This window comes from Antennarius striatus, chromosome 5 (genome assembly GCF_040054535.1).
Source record: "Antennarius striatus isolate MH-2024 chromosome 5, ASM4005453v1, whole genome shotgun sequence".
In the NCBI taxonomy this organism is placed as follows: domain Eukaryota; kingdom Metazoa; phylum Chordata; class Actinopteri; order Lophiiformes; family Antennariidae; genus Antennarius; species Antennarius striatus.
Window position 1 is genome coordinate 6,322,895 of NC_090780.1, and position 17,689 is coordinate 6,340,583.

Consider the following 17,689-nt stretch of genomic DNA (forward strand, 5'->3'; position numbering starts at 1 on the left):
AATAAATAGTTTTGTGTCCTTTTTCTGTAGATGGTGCAGACAACTGGCCTATCACACCTTTGTTGGCTGGTGCTGGGGCTAGTTAGGACGCAGAATCCGGGTTGTCATCCCAGCATGTGTGGTCCTTCACATATGTCAGGAGTTTCCTGAAGACAAAGGCCATTACGCTGGATTTAGACCGAGTCTTGGTTGAACCTGGTCATGTAGCTGGCAATGACCTCCTTGTCAGGACGCTCATACTGGGCAGACAGATTCTTGGGGAGAGGAATGGACAACATCTCATTTGTGTATGGCACGGGGTCCACCAAGACTTTGTCACATATGAGGTCCAACATGTCAGCTACAAAACCTGTTCAATAAAACACAAAGATAGATCTTTACTGTTATTGATATTGTTTGATTCATTTCTTTGTTTAGAAAAATTGTGTTCAAAATACATTCTGGTACTTGCTACTAATTTATTTATTTGTATGGTTACTTTTTACTGTGTTTTGGTGCGAACAATTACCAACAGAATTTCAAGACATGTTTGTTTGAAATATTAAAATATTGCAACATTAACAGAAAGTTGGCTCTTTCTTGTGAGGTTTGACTCATTGTCGCAATTGTCCCTTCAAAAGCCTTTGGAAAAGTGGATCTTATACAGGGCTACACCAAACGTAACGAAATAAGGAGCCAAAACAATATATGACATACATGAATCTGTCTCAAATTTTTTTATACTAAAGTCTTCATTTACTGTCTTGCTGGAATATTTTAATACACAACACTTATTTTTTACTGAACTACTATCAACACATGTGCATTCACTAACACCTATCTTCTTTTCCTTTCGGCTTTTCCCTTCAGGGGTCGCCACAGCGAATCGATTTCCTCCATATAGCCCTGTCCTTTGAATCCTCTTCTCTCACACCAACTACCTTCATGTCTTCCCTCATTACATCCATAAACCTCCTCTTTGGTCTTCCTCTAGGCCTCCTGCCTGGCAGTTCAAAACTCAGCATCCTTCTACCAATATATTCACTATCTCTCCTCTGGATGTGTCCAAACCATCTCAGTCTGGCCTCTCTGACTTTATCTCCAAAACCTCTAACATGTGCTGTCCCTCTGATGTACTCATTCCTGATCCTATCCTTCCTGGTCACTCCCAGAGAGAACCTCAGCATCTTCATCTCTACTACCTCCACCTCTGTCTCCTGTCTTTTCCTCAGTGACACTGTCTCTAGACCAAACAACATCGCTGGTCTCACCACAGTTTTGTACACCTTTCCTTTCATTTTAGCTGAAACTCTTCTATCACACATCACACCTGACACTTTCCTCCACCCGTTCCATCCTGCCTGTACACGCTTCTTCACCTCTTTTCCACACTCTCCATTGCTCTGGACTGTTGAGCCTAAGTACTTAAAATCCTCCACCTTCTTGACCTCTTCTCCCTGTAACCTCACTCTTCCACTTGGGTCCCTCTCATTCACACACATGTACTCTGTCTTACTGCGGCTAACCTTCATTCCTCTCCTTTCCAAGGACAAACCTCCACCTCTCTAGCTTCTCCTCCACCTGTTACCTGCTCTCACTACAGATCACAATGTCATCTGCAAACATCATAGTCCATGGAGATTCCTGTCTAACCTCGTCTGTCAGCCTGTCCATCACCATAGTGAACAAGAAGGGGCTCAGAGCTGATCCCTGATGCAGTCCCACCTCCACCTTGAACTCCTCTGTCACACCTACAGCACACCTCACCACTGTCTTACAGTCCTCATACATGTCCTGCACCGTTCTAACATACTTCTCTGCCACTCCAGACTTCCTCATACAATACCACAGTTCCTCTCTGGGCACCCTGTCATAAACTTTCTCCAGATCTACAAAAACACAATGCAGCTCCCTCTGGCCTTCTCTGTACTTCTCTATCAACATCCTCAAAGCAAATACTGCATCTGTAGTACTCTTTTTTTGCATGAAACCGTACTGCTGCTCACAAATGTTCACTTCTGCCCTTAGTCTAGCTTCCACTACTCTCTCCCATAACTTCATTGTATGGCTCATCAGCTTTATTCCTCTGTAGTTGCCACAACTCTGCACATCTCCCATGTTCTTAAAAATGGGCACCAGCACACTTCTCCTCCATTCCTCAGGCATCTTCTCACTATCTAAGATCCTGTTGAACAACCCAGTCAGAAACTCTACTGCCACCTCTCCTAGACACTTCCAAACCTCTACAGGTATATCATCAGGACCGACTGCCTTTCCACTCTTCATCCTCTTCAGTGTCCTCCTCACTTCATCCTGACTAATCTTTGCTTCATCCTGGTCCACAACAGTCACCTCTTCTAGTCTTTGTTCTCTCTCATTTTCCACGTTCATCAACTCTTCAAAGTACTCTTTCCATCTTCCCATCACACTACTGGCACCTGTCAATAGACTTCCATTCCTATCCTTAATCACCCTAACCTGCTGCACGTCCTTCCCATCTCTATCTCTCTGTCTTGCCAACCGGTATAGATCAATCTCTCCCTCCTTACTGTCCAACCTAGCATACAAGTCCTCATAAGCTTCTTGTTTGGCCTTTGCTACTTCTACCTTCACCTTACGCTGCATCTCCCTGTACTCCTGTCTACTCTCCTCAGTCCTCTCAGTGTCCCACTTCCTCTTGACTAACCTCTTTCTCTGTATACACTCCTGTACCTCCTCATTCCACCACCAAGTCTCCTTATCTACTTTCCTTCCAGATGGCACACCAAGTACTCTCTTACCTTTCTCCCTGATCACATTAGCTGTAGTTGTCCAGTCATCTGGAAGCACTTCCTGACCACCCAGAGCCTGTCTTAACTCCACTCTTCCTTTTTCAGCTTCCACCATTTCGTCTTCTGCTCTGCCTTTGCCCTCTTCATCTTCCTCACCACCAGAGTCATCCTACACACCACCATCCTATGCTGTTTGGCTACACTCTCACCTACCACTACTTTACAGTCACTGATCTCTTTCAGGTTACACCGTCTACACAAGATGTAATCTGTGTGCTCCTACCGCCACTCTTATAGGTCACTCTATGTTCCTGCCTCTTCTGGAAGAAAGTATTCACTACACCCATTTCCATCCTTTTTGCAAAGTCAATTACCATCTGTCCTTCTGCGTTCCTCTCCTGGATACCAAACCTGCCCATCACCTCCTCATCACCTCTGTTTCCTGCACCAACATGTCCATTGAAGTCTGCTCCAATGACAACTCTCTCACTTCTAGGCCTGCTCTGCATCACTTCATCAAAGTCCGACCAGAATTTCTCCTTCTCCTCCAGCTCACATTCTACCTGTGGAGCATACCCACTAACAACATCGAACATCACACCTTCAATTTCTAGCTTCAGACTCATCACTCTATCCTACACTGTTTTTACCTCCAGGACATTCCTAACAAACTCCTCCTTCAAGATAACTCCTACTCCATTTCTCTTCCCATCTATACCATGACAGAACAACTTGAACCCTGCTCCTAAACTTCTAGCCTTGCTACCTTTCCACCTGGTCTCCTGTACACACAGTATGTCTACCTTCCTCCTCTGCATCATGTCAACCAACTCTCTACCTTTTCCTGTCATAGTTCCAACATTCAATATCCCTACTCTTAGTCCTATACTCTTGGTGTTCCTCTTCTCTTTCTACGAGCGAATGCACTTTCCTCCTCTCCTTCTTCGACCATTCACTAACACCTATAGACAACTATATTTAGAAAATTAGTGTAACGAATTTTATCAAAACATTGTATGGAATATGACTTGTACATACCTTTACTTCAATAGTGGAATAAAGAGTCCTGCAGGACAGTTGTGTACCAACAGTATGAGTGTCCACTGGGTCAGTTTGGCACGCCACGACACTTGAAGCTGGTGGATGAATGGATGCACAAGGAAGAGGGACACTAATTTCAGGACACCAATGTTCTGATATTGGATAAGCAGGACAGACCTGTGTGCGTTGTCGCTATGACGACCAACAATGGGGCGGCAGTGGCTCAGCGGTAGAGCAGATGTCTTGAAGACGGATCGCCCGGCCATCGGTGGATCGATTCCCACTCCCGCCATGACATCCCTTGGAGTGTGAGCTGACAGTGGGAGGTGTCAGCTCACCTCCCAGCCACTGCCGAGGCGCCCTTGAGCAAGGTCCCCACCACAAGCTGCTCATTGGGGCGCGACCTCCGAGCGCGACCCGTCACTCTTCCTCCCCTGGACTAACTGCATGATTACAGGCCCCTAGTGTGCTGTGTTTCAGGGGCCTTGTTCACAACACTGTGTGTGATGTGCTGAAAACTAACAGAAATGCATGTACTGAGAGTGTAAAGAGAATTTCCCCTCTGGGGATCAAATAAGTTTGAATTATTATTATTATTATTATTATTATTAACAAACAATCGACTCTAACACGTGCGCACACACACAATACGAAACAAAGCACAACTCCCTACGTAGCCTAGCATAAGTTGACTTGATTTATGCTGACAGATAATAGATAGTTTTATACTGTAGGTCCAGGCACACACACACGCAATACGCAAATGCGAAACAAAGGAGACCTCCCTACATAGCCTAGCATAGCATGACTTCATTCATGCTAACCAATAAAAAGAAAAAAGATAAAATGTGAGCCCAACTCATGTGCGTTGTACCTACAGTAGATACTGTAGGTCTAGCACACACATGTTGGAGCGCACACACGCAAACACGAAACAAAGCAGTACCACCTAATTAGCCAAATAGCACTCGATCACTCATGTTAACAGACAACTGCTAAAAGATAAATGTGGTGAGACTTACCTGTAACCGGGGTGCAGTTCCTTGGTCCCGTATGGTTGGGAGTGATCCTTGAATGAGGATCAGTCTCAGGCAAAGCCCCGTCTGGACTGACCCTCATTGCTAAAACAGGCTGGAGTGAAGTGGTTCACACACAAACAAACGTGCAGGTGATGTAGCTGCACAGAGCCATTAAAAATGAAATGCAGGTCTCTTCTGTTCTTCATTGGATGGGATGAAAAATAAACACTGGTGTTGATTTGTACAATCAACAACTGAGCAACTACCTTGCCTCCTTGTCACAGAGGCCATTTCAACAGACTGCTGCCTCTCATCCGACACGAAGAACTCCGTTTTGGGGATGGCCACGCCCTTGGGCGTGTCAACCAGTCCATATCGTCCACGCCCCTGAGCATGTCCACGAATCCATATCGTCCAATACTCTGTCTAATAGCAGAGTGCAAAGTCTGTACGTTTGGTCTGTACTGTGTGTGTGTGTGTGTGTGTGTGTGTCTATATATATATATATATATATATATATATATATATATATATATATATATATATATATATTGCTCGTACAATTTCCTCCGGGATTATTAAAGTATCTATCTATCTATCTATCTATCTATCTATCTATCTATCTATCTATCTATCTATCTATCTATCTATCTATCTATCTATCTATCTATCTATCTATCTATCTAACTATCTGAGGTCAAGTAGAGTTCTAGAGGATGGGGATTCAAGGCACACGTGACCATCCAAAGACTACAATGAAAAGCACCACTGTTAAATTATGTACCAATTGTGGATTTACCTGGCTTTTAAAGGCAATGGGAGACAAGAATTGATTTCTGTAGATTCTAAAAGACACCCATGCATAGCTTAGAGACTATATTTCCTTTGTCTCGCACTGCAGTTCTGAAACAGATCAAATGTTTTTTTAAGGAGCGCAATGAAGTAAATGAAGTTCAGGTAACATCAACAGTATTTACAAATGTGATGCTTTCTATTTATTTTATTATTTACGGTAATTTAAACATTTATGAGCCCTCTCCATACTGATATTAAACCACCTTCTATCTGTATTACCTTTTCCCACACTCTAATAGCCTGTTTAAAGCACTTTTGTGTCTCACGAAAGTCTGAGACTTACGGAACGGAGCAGACTTCCGGATGCCGTCAGCTAATAGAATGTGTGTATGGTATCACGTGACTGCCTACTAAAAATCTCAATCGTGGATTGCGAATGCGCGAGGGCATACTGTAATGATTTGGATGATTCATAATGCTAAACTGAGCTAATTTACATGCAATAAAATTCATAAAAATTCTATTAAAAGAGTGTTTATTTTACCTAGCCCGATGTTCATGACATAAAAAGTTAGGGTTTGTCTGTACATTCATCAATAAATCTCTTAGTCTAGTCCACTAAAACAAATACCCAGAAAGGCTCCATCCTAGCCCTCAAAATATACCTAGTCAGTGGCAAGAGCCAGGATTCATAATGGACAAGCTGCCTAACCTTGTGGGATTCAGGGCGTTGCTCAATCTAGAAGAGGGGCTTTTCTACTGAGCAGGCTCTGAAAGCAAGCAGGGCAGACAACATTCGAATACAGGCAGTTAGAGCTAAATAAATTGCCTCACCCTCCAGCTGAGTAGTGCTTATGGGAACAGCTCTGGTGAGATCCACCAGGAGGACTGGATCCTTCAAACGGATCAGTTTGGGGCAAGACATTGCAAATACAGTGTAGTCGGACATGCGACACATGACATCAATTTAAAAAAGAACAGGATGGGATCTTTAAGAAGCTGAAGGGCCAAATAGACCTAACTGTCTATAGTGGGAAAACTGATGCAGAAAAAAAGAGACTGAGGGCAATGATTGCAAAGGCTAAATTCACCCAATTCGAAAATGATTGTGGGTATTTTGGAACCAAATATGTTCACACCATGGAAGTGGGAATCCATCCAGCTGTGAGACAGTATCCACTTAACCCTGAAGCACTGCAAGAGGCAGATTTAACTGGGCAGGAGTTAAAAGTATTGAGTGTGATCAGAGGGCAAATTTGCTAACCCACAGACTAACGGCCTGATCCAGGCTGTGAAAAGCAGCAGGTGGTGGCTTGACACTGGTGATTAGTCCTCAATTGCAGAAGGATCACCAACATAGCTAGACTGATTAACCCACAAGGCATCTTGAAAACATGGAGGTTAAGACTTACATTGCATTGACCTGACTAATGGATTTTTCTCATTTTGAATAGCCAGGGCCTCACCAACCAAAACAGTATTCCAGCATAAAGGAAAATCCTCCCCAAGGATATAAGAACTATCGTAATGTTTTCCAGTTGGTTGTGATGGAAAACTTGGATGGTCTAGGAGCAATAGTTTACACTGATGGCATGTTCATTGCGGTTGCCTTCCTGCAATCCAAAGGAATAGAAATGGACTGTAACAGCATTAATGCATGCCACCTTCTGCCCCGGAGAGATGACAGTGACAGACAAGCTGTGGTTATGACTTTTGTCAACAGAAAACAAAAAACAGTGCTGTTGAAACAAGGAAAGAAACTGAAAGGATCAAACGTATTCATTAACGAGCATCTAACTAAAAGAAATGCAGGTATCGCCAGGGAAGCACGTCCCATGAAGAAACAGGGAAAACGCCAACACACATGGACATCAAACTGTAAAATTTTCATTACACTCAACAAAACACTGGAGCAAGCCAAAGTTATTTTCATCAGGAACATTGAGGTACTGGACAAACATGAATGAGCATCATAACCACAACACTGTGGTATGATGTCATATACTAGACACCCTTATGACGCAGTCTGTAGGAACTGTTTTATTTACATCAGGAGACTTTATGGCTATTACAAGGATTGCTAACCATGAAAATCTGTAACTGAAACCATTTGAATACACCAGCCATAATTTACTAGACCTGGAGCATGATATAGACCCGGACAATTACTGTTTCTCTAACATCCAAAAACCTCCTCTTGGGTCTTCCTCTAAGCCTCCTGCCTGGCAGTTCAAAACTTAGCATCCTTCTACCAATATATTCACTATCTCTTCTCTGGACATGTCCAAACCATCTCAGTCTTGCCTCTCTGACTTTATCTCCAAAATTCTAACATGTGCTGTCCCTCTGATGTACTGATTCCTGGTCACTCCCAAAGAGAACTTCAGCATCTTCATCTCTGCTACCTCCAGCTCTGTCTCCTGTCTTTTCCTCAGTGACACTGTCTGTAGACCAAACAACATTGCTGGTATCACCACAGTTTTGTACACCTTTCCTTTCATTTTAGCTGAAACTCTTTTATCACACATCACATCTGACACTTTTCTCCACCTGTTCCATCCAGCCTGTACACGCTTCTTCACCTCTTTTCCACACTCTCCATTGCTCTGGACTGTTGAGCCTAAGTACTTAAAATCCTCCACCTTCTTGACCTCTTCTCCCTGTAACCTCACTCTTCCACTTAAGTCCCTTCATTCATACAAATGTACTCTGTCTTACTGTGGCTAATATTCATTCCTCCCCAGGACAAAACTCCACCTCTCTAGCTTCTCCTCCACCTGTTCCCTGCTCTCACTACAGATCACAATATCATCTGCAAACATCATAGTCCATGGAGATTCCTGTCTAACCTCGTCTGTCAGCCTGTCCATCACCATAGCGAACAGGAAGGGGCTCAGAGCTGATCCCTGATGCAGTCCCCCCTTTGTCTTGAACTCCTCTGTCACACCTACAGCACACCTCACCACTGTCTTATAGTCCTCATACATGTCCTGCACCGCTCTAACATACTTCTCTGCCACTCCAGACTTCCTCATACAATTCCACAGATCCTTTCTGGGCACCCTGTAATAAGCTTTCTCCAGATCTACAAAAACACAATGCAGCTCTGTCTGGCCTTTTCTGTACTTCTCTATCAACATCCTCAAAGCAAATATTGTATATGCAGTACTCTTTTTTGGCATAAAACCAAACTTCTGCTCACAAATGCTCACTACTGCATTTAGTCTAGCTTCCACTACTCTCTCCCTTAACTTCATTGTATGGCTCATCAGCTTTATTTCTCTGTAGTTGTCACATCTCTGCACGTCTCCCTTGTTCTTAAAAATGGGCACCAGCACACTTCTCCTCCATTCCTCAGGCATCTTCTCACTATTTAAGATCCTGTTGAACAACTCAGTCAGAAACTCTACTGCCACCTCTCCTAAACACTTCCATACCTCCACAGGTATATCATCAGGACTGACTGCCTTTCCACTCTTCATCCTCTTCAATGCCATCCTCACTTCATCCTGACTAATCTTTGCTACTTCCTGGTCCACAACAGCCACCTCTTCTAGTCTTTGTTCTCTTTCATTTTCCACTTTCATCAACTCTTCAAAGTACTCTTTCCATCTTCCCATCACATTACTGGCACCTGTCAATACACTTCCATCCCTATCCTTAATCACCCTAACCTACTGCATGTCCTTCCCATCTCTATCTCTCTGTATGGTCAACCTGTATAGATCAGTCTCCCCCTCCTTACTGTCCAGCCTAGCATACAAGTCAACAGAAGCCCCTTGTTTGGCCTTTGCTACCTCTACTTTCACCTTACCCTGCATTTCCCTGTACTCCTGTCTACTCTTCTCAGTCCTCTCAGTGTCCCACTTCTTAGCTAATCTTTTTCTCTGTATACACTCTTGTACCTCCTCATTCCACCAACCAGGTCTCCTTATCTACTTTTCTTCCAGATGACACAACAAGTACTCTGCTACCTGTCTCTCTGATCACATTTGCTGTAGTTGTCCAGTCATCTGGAAGCACCCTCTGACCACCCAGAGCCTGTCTTTACTCCTTCCTAAAAGTCCTGCAACACTCTTCCTTTTTCAGTTTCCGACATTTTGTCCTCAGCTCTGCCTTCTCTGTCTTCATCTTCTTCACTACCAGAGTCATCCTACACACCACCATCCTATGCTGTTTGGCCACACCCTTGCCTACTACTACTTTTGTCATGGTTTACTGTAGGACTCAAATGCACAGACGTCAGGTAAGAGGAAAAAAGGAGATTTATTTGACAATAAATGTGGAGAGATGGTGGACCAGATGACCAGGCTGAACGGGTGGGTCGGCAGGAGATAAGTGGTTGAAGCAGGCAGGTGGGCTGGCAAGTAATCAGGCAGATGAATGGTGGGAAGCTGGTTCTCGTGAAGGTCTGGAGATTGGTGATTAGTGACAGGTGGGCTGCTCTGCTGCCAGGAACAGCCACACCCAGGTAGGCGGAAACTAGGAGGGACTCGGAAGAGGGAGAGAGAAGCAACTGCAAATCCCGACAACTTTGCAGTCACTGATCTCCTTCAGATTACACCATCTACACAAGATGTAGTCTACCTGTGTGCTCCTACTCCACTCTTATAGGTCACCCTATATTCCTGCCTCTTCTGGAAGAAAGTATTCACTGTGGCCATTTCCATCCTTTTTGCAAAGTCAACTACCATCTGTCCTTCTGCGTTTCTCTCCTGGATACCAAACCTCCCCATCACCTCCTCATTACCTGTTTCCTGCAGCAACATGTCCATTGAAGTCTGCATCGATGACAACTCTCTCAGGTATGCTCTGCATCACTTCATCAACATCCAACCAGAATTTCTCCTCCTCCAGCTCACGTCCTACCTGTGCAGCATACCCACTAACAACATCGAACATCACACCTTCACTTTCTAGCTTCAGACTCATCACTTTATCTGACACTCTTTTTACCTCCAGGACATTCCTAACAAACTCCTCCTTCAAGGTCACTCCTACTCCATTTCTCTTCCTATTTACACCATGATAGAACAACTTGAACCCTGCCCCTAAACTTCTAACCTTCTACCTTTCCATCTGGTCTCCTGGACACACAGTATATCTACCTTCCTCCTCTGCATCATGCCAACTAACTCTCTACCTTTTCCTGTCATAGTTCCAACATTCAACGTCCCTACTCTCAGTCCTATACTCTAGGCGTTCCTCTTCACTCTTTTCCTACGAACACACTCTCCTCCTCTCCTTCTTTGACAAACAGTAGTCCATTTTCCACCGGCAGCCTGTAAGTGAACAGCACCGATGGCGGTTGTTGGGCCAGACTGGGCCTCGACCAATCTGGTATAGAAATCATGGATTTGATTTGCATGTTTGATTTGGCAAAAATTTTACACCATATGCCGTTCCTGACACAACCATCTTTATTTAGCCGCGCTTGGAACTGGCACAATAAGACACTGGCTTGTGTCCTCTTGCAGCTACATTAATTGAAAAACTGTATATGTTTTAATTTAAAAAAAATTAACAGCTGAAGCAAAGTCTTTTCAATGCTTCTTTATTCCATGGGTTCCTGTAATTGAGGTAAGGTAGGAGACTTAGCCGATCGTCATAAGTTTAAAAGTTTATTCCTGACAACTAGTCTAATACAGATATCCGGGGTCTCTCCGTCTCCCTGACTGCCGGGACTACACGGGTTTTACATCAGACGCAGCTGAAGAAGAGCAAATTCTATCTTGGCCAGGTCAAATTTAAACAACGCAGATTAAGAATATGGATGAGGGGATGTGGTGTCTTATGGACCAATGAGATCTTGACAGGTTTTCGGCCGCATCTTCTTGGTGTAGTTTCCGTTTCCGGTCTCATCCTGTAAACAAACCTGCCTTCTTCCTGACCACCCCATAAGTATGAAAACTTCCATAAATGGAATTGTTACCTTGTGTGTGTTTGTGTGTGTGTGTGTGTGTGTGTGTGTGTGTGTGTGTGTGTGTGTGTGTGTGTGTGTGTGTGTGTGTGTGTGTGTGTGTGTGTGTGTGTGTGTGTGTGTGTGTGAGAGTGTGAGTGTGAGTGTGAGTGTGTGCGTGTGAGTGGAAATTCACTGAGAGTGATAGAAAAGTTTATTGTATGATTAAAACTAAATACTTATGCAGCCAGCACATTAATGAATAGCATGTATTTAAATCTCTTCACAACGCACCAGCATTTAGTGTTTAAACATCCAAGGACTGGATTGGGGAAATGTTTAAAAAAAAAATAAATCAAATAGTAGTTTTCATTAATTCAAATAAACATCAATTTATCACTATAATGTTACAGTTTTTATTCACCAGTGAATTTGAAAACAATATAGTAAGCGGACTGTTAATCAATGATATTTACAGTTTATAATATCAACCACCTTAGAAATCAGCCAGAGGACAGCCAGTGACGACAGAAAAACATTAAAGAATGCTTTACAAATATGGGAAAATGTATGAGACTGACATTGATGATGCTTGTTCGGGATGAGTGAGTACACCACTATCTCTATCTGTGTTTGCATCTGTTCAATCATCTAAATTATCTGTGTCTGTATCTGTACTCTGAATGGGCGGGGCTTAAACTGGAAGTGGTTGTGGTTTGATCAGAAATGGGTGGGGCTTAAATCACTACATTATGTTAATTCTGAAAATGATATGGATTGATCAGAAGTTGCTATATTTATTCTTTATTTCCAAACTGTGTAAAGAACACCCTCAAAATTGAGATGCACATCAATGTTTTTAAATCACAAAGGTAGGACAACTATTTACAGAAGAAGTTTTTTATGAAAGTGCATTAATGAATGCAACGCATGCAATAGGAAATTGTGAATTGCAAAGTATGTATGAACAAGAATTGTCATACGCAACACAACTTTCTATTTTTTTTTCTTTTAAATTTTTATCTTCAACTGTTTTTTAAAAAATTATTTTTACCACCTAATGTACTTGAGGTGTTGATTAACACTAGAACTCCCAAGGCAGTCATTTTGACTGCTTTCAAAATTTAAAATGGCATAACTTGGTTTTTAAGAAAAATTTACCAATAGGAGCCTGACTTTTCCTAAATGTGTGTATATTTTATTCTGACATTGTTTGATCATTAAAATTTCAGAACACAAACAAGATTTGAGTAGTGACTGCTTGGATATTATTTGTATAGAATTTGGATTATCACTTAAATATCCAAGAAAAAAATTGGTGACACATCAGGACACTAAATTAAAACTATAATGATTGAGTGTTTCATTTATTTAATTGACACAACACAGCTTCTCTGCAATTTCACATCCAAATTTGAACTTTGAAATAAAAGCAATTGTAACTCTGGGAAATAAAAACAATTGTATTCCTGTTCAAAATACGTTGGTGTCATCATTAAACTTTAACAATGAAAATTATTAACTATTATGAACAATCCAAAACGCTGTGATGGCTGCCAAGCCAGCTGGAGACACTGATGTTACGTTGACAAGATGGTTTTCTTATAGCTCCCAGTCACTCACAGTCAACACAAGTAACCTGTATCTTCCTTGTAAAGCTCCCATTAACTTTTCTTTACTCTTCCTACGCATTTGCTTTATTTTTCTTACACATTCTTCACTTGGCACTGCCCTCTTCTCTCCCCACCTTCCTCCCCTGGCTCTCATGTTATCGATTCCTCCCCCCAGCCTTCAGAACATATCACTGTTTACCGCTGCTCTTTATGCTCATCTCCTCACACGTACAGTGAGACGCCTCGCCTCGTATTTATCCTGTGATCTTACCAAAAAATTCTGCATCTCTCAAAATGTTTCCGTCTTCTTGTTTTTGGTGGTTTTGTTGAAGGGGGGGAAAGCAGATTTGGGAGGTGGGGGGGTAATATGATGGAATAAATTTGGCGGCCTTCCTATGAACGTGCCTATGACCGTCGTGTTGTGATTGTCACTATGCCTTAAAGAATGAAGTCTTCTCTCTGAGACGACCAGCTTCCGGTTAAAAAAGGGATTGAGATTGAACTTCATGTGAATAAGAGATTAGTAACTATTTAGCTCCACTTCCTGTCTTCAGGTTTTAAAAGTTTAAAGGTTAATCGTGAAGGTTTCCCCTCAGTTTTTTTGGGGTTTTTTTGTTTTTTGTTTTTGTTTTTTTTCTTACTGTAAGATTCCACAGATGCTCTCCCACCCCCCCTCATCGCCTCCGTCTCATTATATTCTAAACGGCTTCTCCCCAACTCCTCCGCTAGCCACGGATCAGGGAAGGTCCGCCCGTCCCGGGTTCGCTTCTCCTCAGTTTAAATCGTCCAGTTCCTCTACATTGGAATCATGTTGGAGGAGATTTTTATTTAATGCACTTATTTATTTATTTATTTTGGAAACCAATAAAATGTTCCTAAAAACAACATCTTCTCTCCATCCATTCTGCTGTTCCAAACGGGGCTCCATCATTTGTCAGGCTTTTGCTTTCATGTGTCCTGAGCAAAGTTCTTTTACCAGTGGCATTATGAGGTTCCTCTGTGACATCATCCTATTGTTGCACTTCTTGAACAGGATCAAAGCATTTATGGCAGCCAGTTTAAGAATATTACAAAACAACACCAATAGCCCTCATAATGTAGGAGCTTACACTGAATATTTTCTCCCCATTTGATCAATCACATCTACTCCAACCTTGGTTCTATAATGGTACTGTACGTAACAGTCTCCAGTTTAGCCTGTTGTCAACTTGTGACGTTGACAGCTGTGTGGATTGTGACTAGAATGGAGAAATTTTTCCTTAGTTAGCATTGATAGACTGTTAGGGTTGCACTGTCACATTTCTTCACCTCTTTAGTGTGCAGGGCCCTTTGCTCCTCTACAGATGGAGGAAGCTCTTGTCTACTCTTATTTACTGGAACAACCAGGCTGGTTTTCTGTGCCTCTAGTGCCTTGGAAAATTCAAGAGAAGTAAAGAAGTTATCAGTGGTGATATTTCCCTTCCAACACAAATTAACTCTGTTGACTGAGTGTTTGTGAGGCATAAAAAACAACTTGGTGTTGTAACAGCAATGTCTCCAGCTGGCTGGCAGCCATCAACGCATTATTGAATGTTCATAATAGTTAATAATTTTTATTGTTAGGTCTCATGATGACACCAATCTAGTTTGAAACAGGATACAATTGTTTTAAATTCACAGAGATACATTTGTTTTGATTTCACAGTTCGAGTTTGGATGTGTAATTGCAGAAAAGTTATGTTGTGTCCAGATTTGTTTTTATCTATTCCACCAATTTATTCTTAGATATTTTCAATAATAATCCAAATTACATACCAATACTGTTCGAGCAGTCAAAATATTAGACTGTCTATTGGAGTTTCAGTAGTTGCAGAATTCTGGGAGGCCTAGTGTTAAAGTGTGTGTGTGTGTGTGCGTGTGCGTGTGTGTGTGTGTGTGTGTGTGTGTGTGTGTGTGTGTGTGTGTATGTGTGTGTGTGTGTGTGTGTGTGTGTGTGTGTGTGTGTGTGTGTGTGTGTGTGTGGGTGACGACAGTCAGTTCTGAAGATTTTACGAGCACGAGTTTTGAGTTTTACTGGTATCATACTCGTCAAAAATCCATTATCCGTACCGGATACTCATCTGAAACGAGTACTTGGCTCAACCCTAGTGTTTATGAAACTTTTTAAAGAATATTTATGTCACGGAATGACAAAAATTGTCTAGTAAAACTACAAAAAACAAGCCACAAGGATTGACCCTAGTTTACAAAGGGATTACAAAATTCTGCAAAAAGAAAAATACACTATAGAGAGCAGTGGTTCTTAACCTGGGTTCGATCGAACCCAGGGTGTTCAGTGAGTCAGTCTCAGGGGTTCGGCGGAGATGGAGGTCAAAAACACCCGACACGATGTGTCAGGTGTTTTTACCGAACATACACGAATCACTGTGTACGTTTGACACATCGTGTCAATTCGTGATGACACACCCCCCCTTAGCCATCACTGACTGCAGGTGATCACGCTACATCGATTAGCCTACCTGTGCTACAGGGGATTTTGCGCACTCAGTAGTCGATTTATGCCTGTCATGATGGTACGTCATCTGATTGCTTTCTTGATATTTTAATTCATAGTAACTATGTTGAGCGAAAAAAGGAAGTGGTTGGATGAATATGTGCAACATGAATTTACATGTACTGTATAACGGAACGTGATGGGAGTCAGCGTTCTGCATGATTTGCAAAGTCAAGTTGAGCAACTCTAGTCTCGCAGTGGCAAAAATAAAGGAACACTTCCTCAAGCTTCATGGAAAACAAAAAAAACCAGACTTTGCTGTGAAAATGACATAAGAGAAGCACTTGCCAAGGTGAAGCCACGCATATCTAAACTGGTCTCTCAATAACAACAGCAGAAGTCACACTGATTTGCAGGTAGGTAATTTCATGTGATTTCATGCAGTGTCTTGTTTTTGTTCTTTGATAAAGGTGACATTAATGCACAATTCATTAAATACACCAGTAAAAAATATACTTAAATTGAAAAAAAAAAAGATCTTTACAAAAGAAGGGTTCGGTGAGTGAGCATATGAAACCTCCAACAAGGTTAAGAACCACTGATATAGAGGATTCATGAAACAAAGGATTAAGATGCCAAACATAAATGTATATTTTTTAAATTAGTTAACCAATATCATACGGATACGTAGAAAGGAGTACTATAGTAAAATATTAATATTATATATAATATAATAATATTTTATAATACAATTATATTAGAATATATAATATATAAAACATTTGTATTATAATAATGTATTATAATATTTCAAACAATTATGTAATTATATTGTGTCTTGATAAAGATCTTCTCCCCACCCTATACACCCCAGGCTAATGGCAGAGTGGAACATACCATTGGACTAGTTAAAAGACACCCCAGAAAAACACTAAAGTGAGCTACTCATAATATTCTCCTTTTAAAACTTCTCAGATAAAATCAACTTTGTCAGATTTTAAACATTTGATTATATTCATAACATCACCGGGTAATTCAAGATTTTCCTCCCCATTGAATGTGTGTGACATCAAAAAAACCTTAAGGCATTTGACACATCAGTAATAACTGTCAAACAAGACATATTTTGTTCTGTACATACAGACTACCAAAGTGAAAAATTGGTGATTGGTGATTGGTGAAAGTACTTTTAATGACGTATAAAAGCGTCATGTAGGCTTGCTCCCGCCTACATGTCTGATCTGCTTAAACTGTACACTCTGGTGAGGGCTCTCCGCTCTCAGAATACAGGTTTCTTGTGTGTTCCCAAAGTAAAAAAGAAATCGGCTGGCCAGAGGGCCTTCCATTATCGTTCCCCTTACCTGCTGAATAATCTCCCTATTGATATTAAGAAGTCGGAATCCATAAGTATCTTTAAATCTAGACTCAAAACGTATTGGTTCTCTCTAACATATAACTAATAATTGGTTAGGGGGCAGTCTCAGTGTTTAGGTTCAGCCTAGTCCTGCTTACGAGCCGTAGGATTTCTTTTCTTTTTTAGGCCCCTGCCTCTTATCAATCCTCTGCCATTTTGGCCTCTCTAGAACCACTCTTGCTCTTGCTCTCGATATCTCTCTCCCTCTCCCTCCTTTTCTGGTTCTCTCTCTCAGGCCTTTGTGTGGTGGATCATCGGCTATCGGTGACCTCTGTCTACTTCCTCAGCTGGTCGTATCAAAAGCTACACGATGGATCTGCATCACCATCCACTATGGGAGTCTGGTTCCATTTCATTCGATTCAGCTATGGTTTGGGTTTAGGCAGGGGGTAATCATACACTGTATTTTGTTTAAGAACAATGATTTAGGCATTCATTTGGTCTGTCCTCAGTGTGGTGGATCCTCTGCAATTGGTGACCGCTGTCTGCTTCATCGGCTGGTGGTGTCTCACTCCCCTGAATGGATCAGAATGGATTGTTATTGTTACTGTTATTGTTATTATAATTGTTTTGTTGTTAATCTGTACATGCGATTTATATTGCATCATCTGTCCACTCCCGGAAGAGGGGTACCTCCTCTGTAGTCTTCCTAAGGTTTCTCCCAACCATTTTTTTAACCTGTTAA

The 17,689-nt window shown here is 41.8% G+C and overlaps 1 protein-coding gene across 1 annotated transcript in view; it reads left to right on the top strand.

Annotated features, from left to right (window-relative positions):
• Positions 1-17,689, top strand: part of podxl2 (podocalyxin-like 2) — a 93,459-nt gene that overhangs the window by 69,973 nt on the left and 5,797 nt on the right. The window lies entirely within an intron of this gene.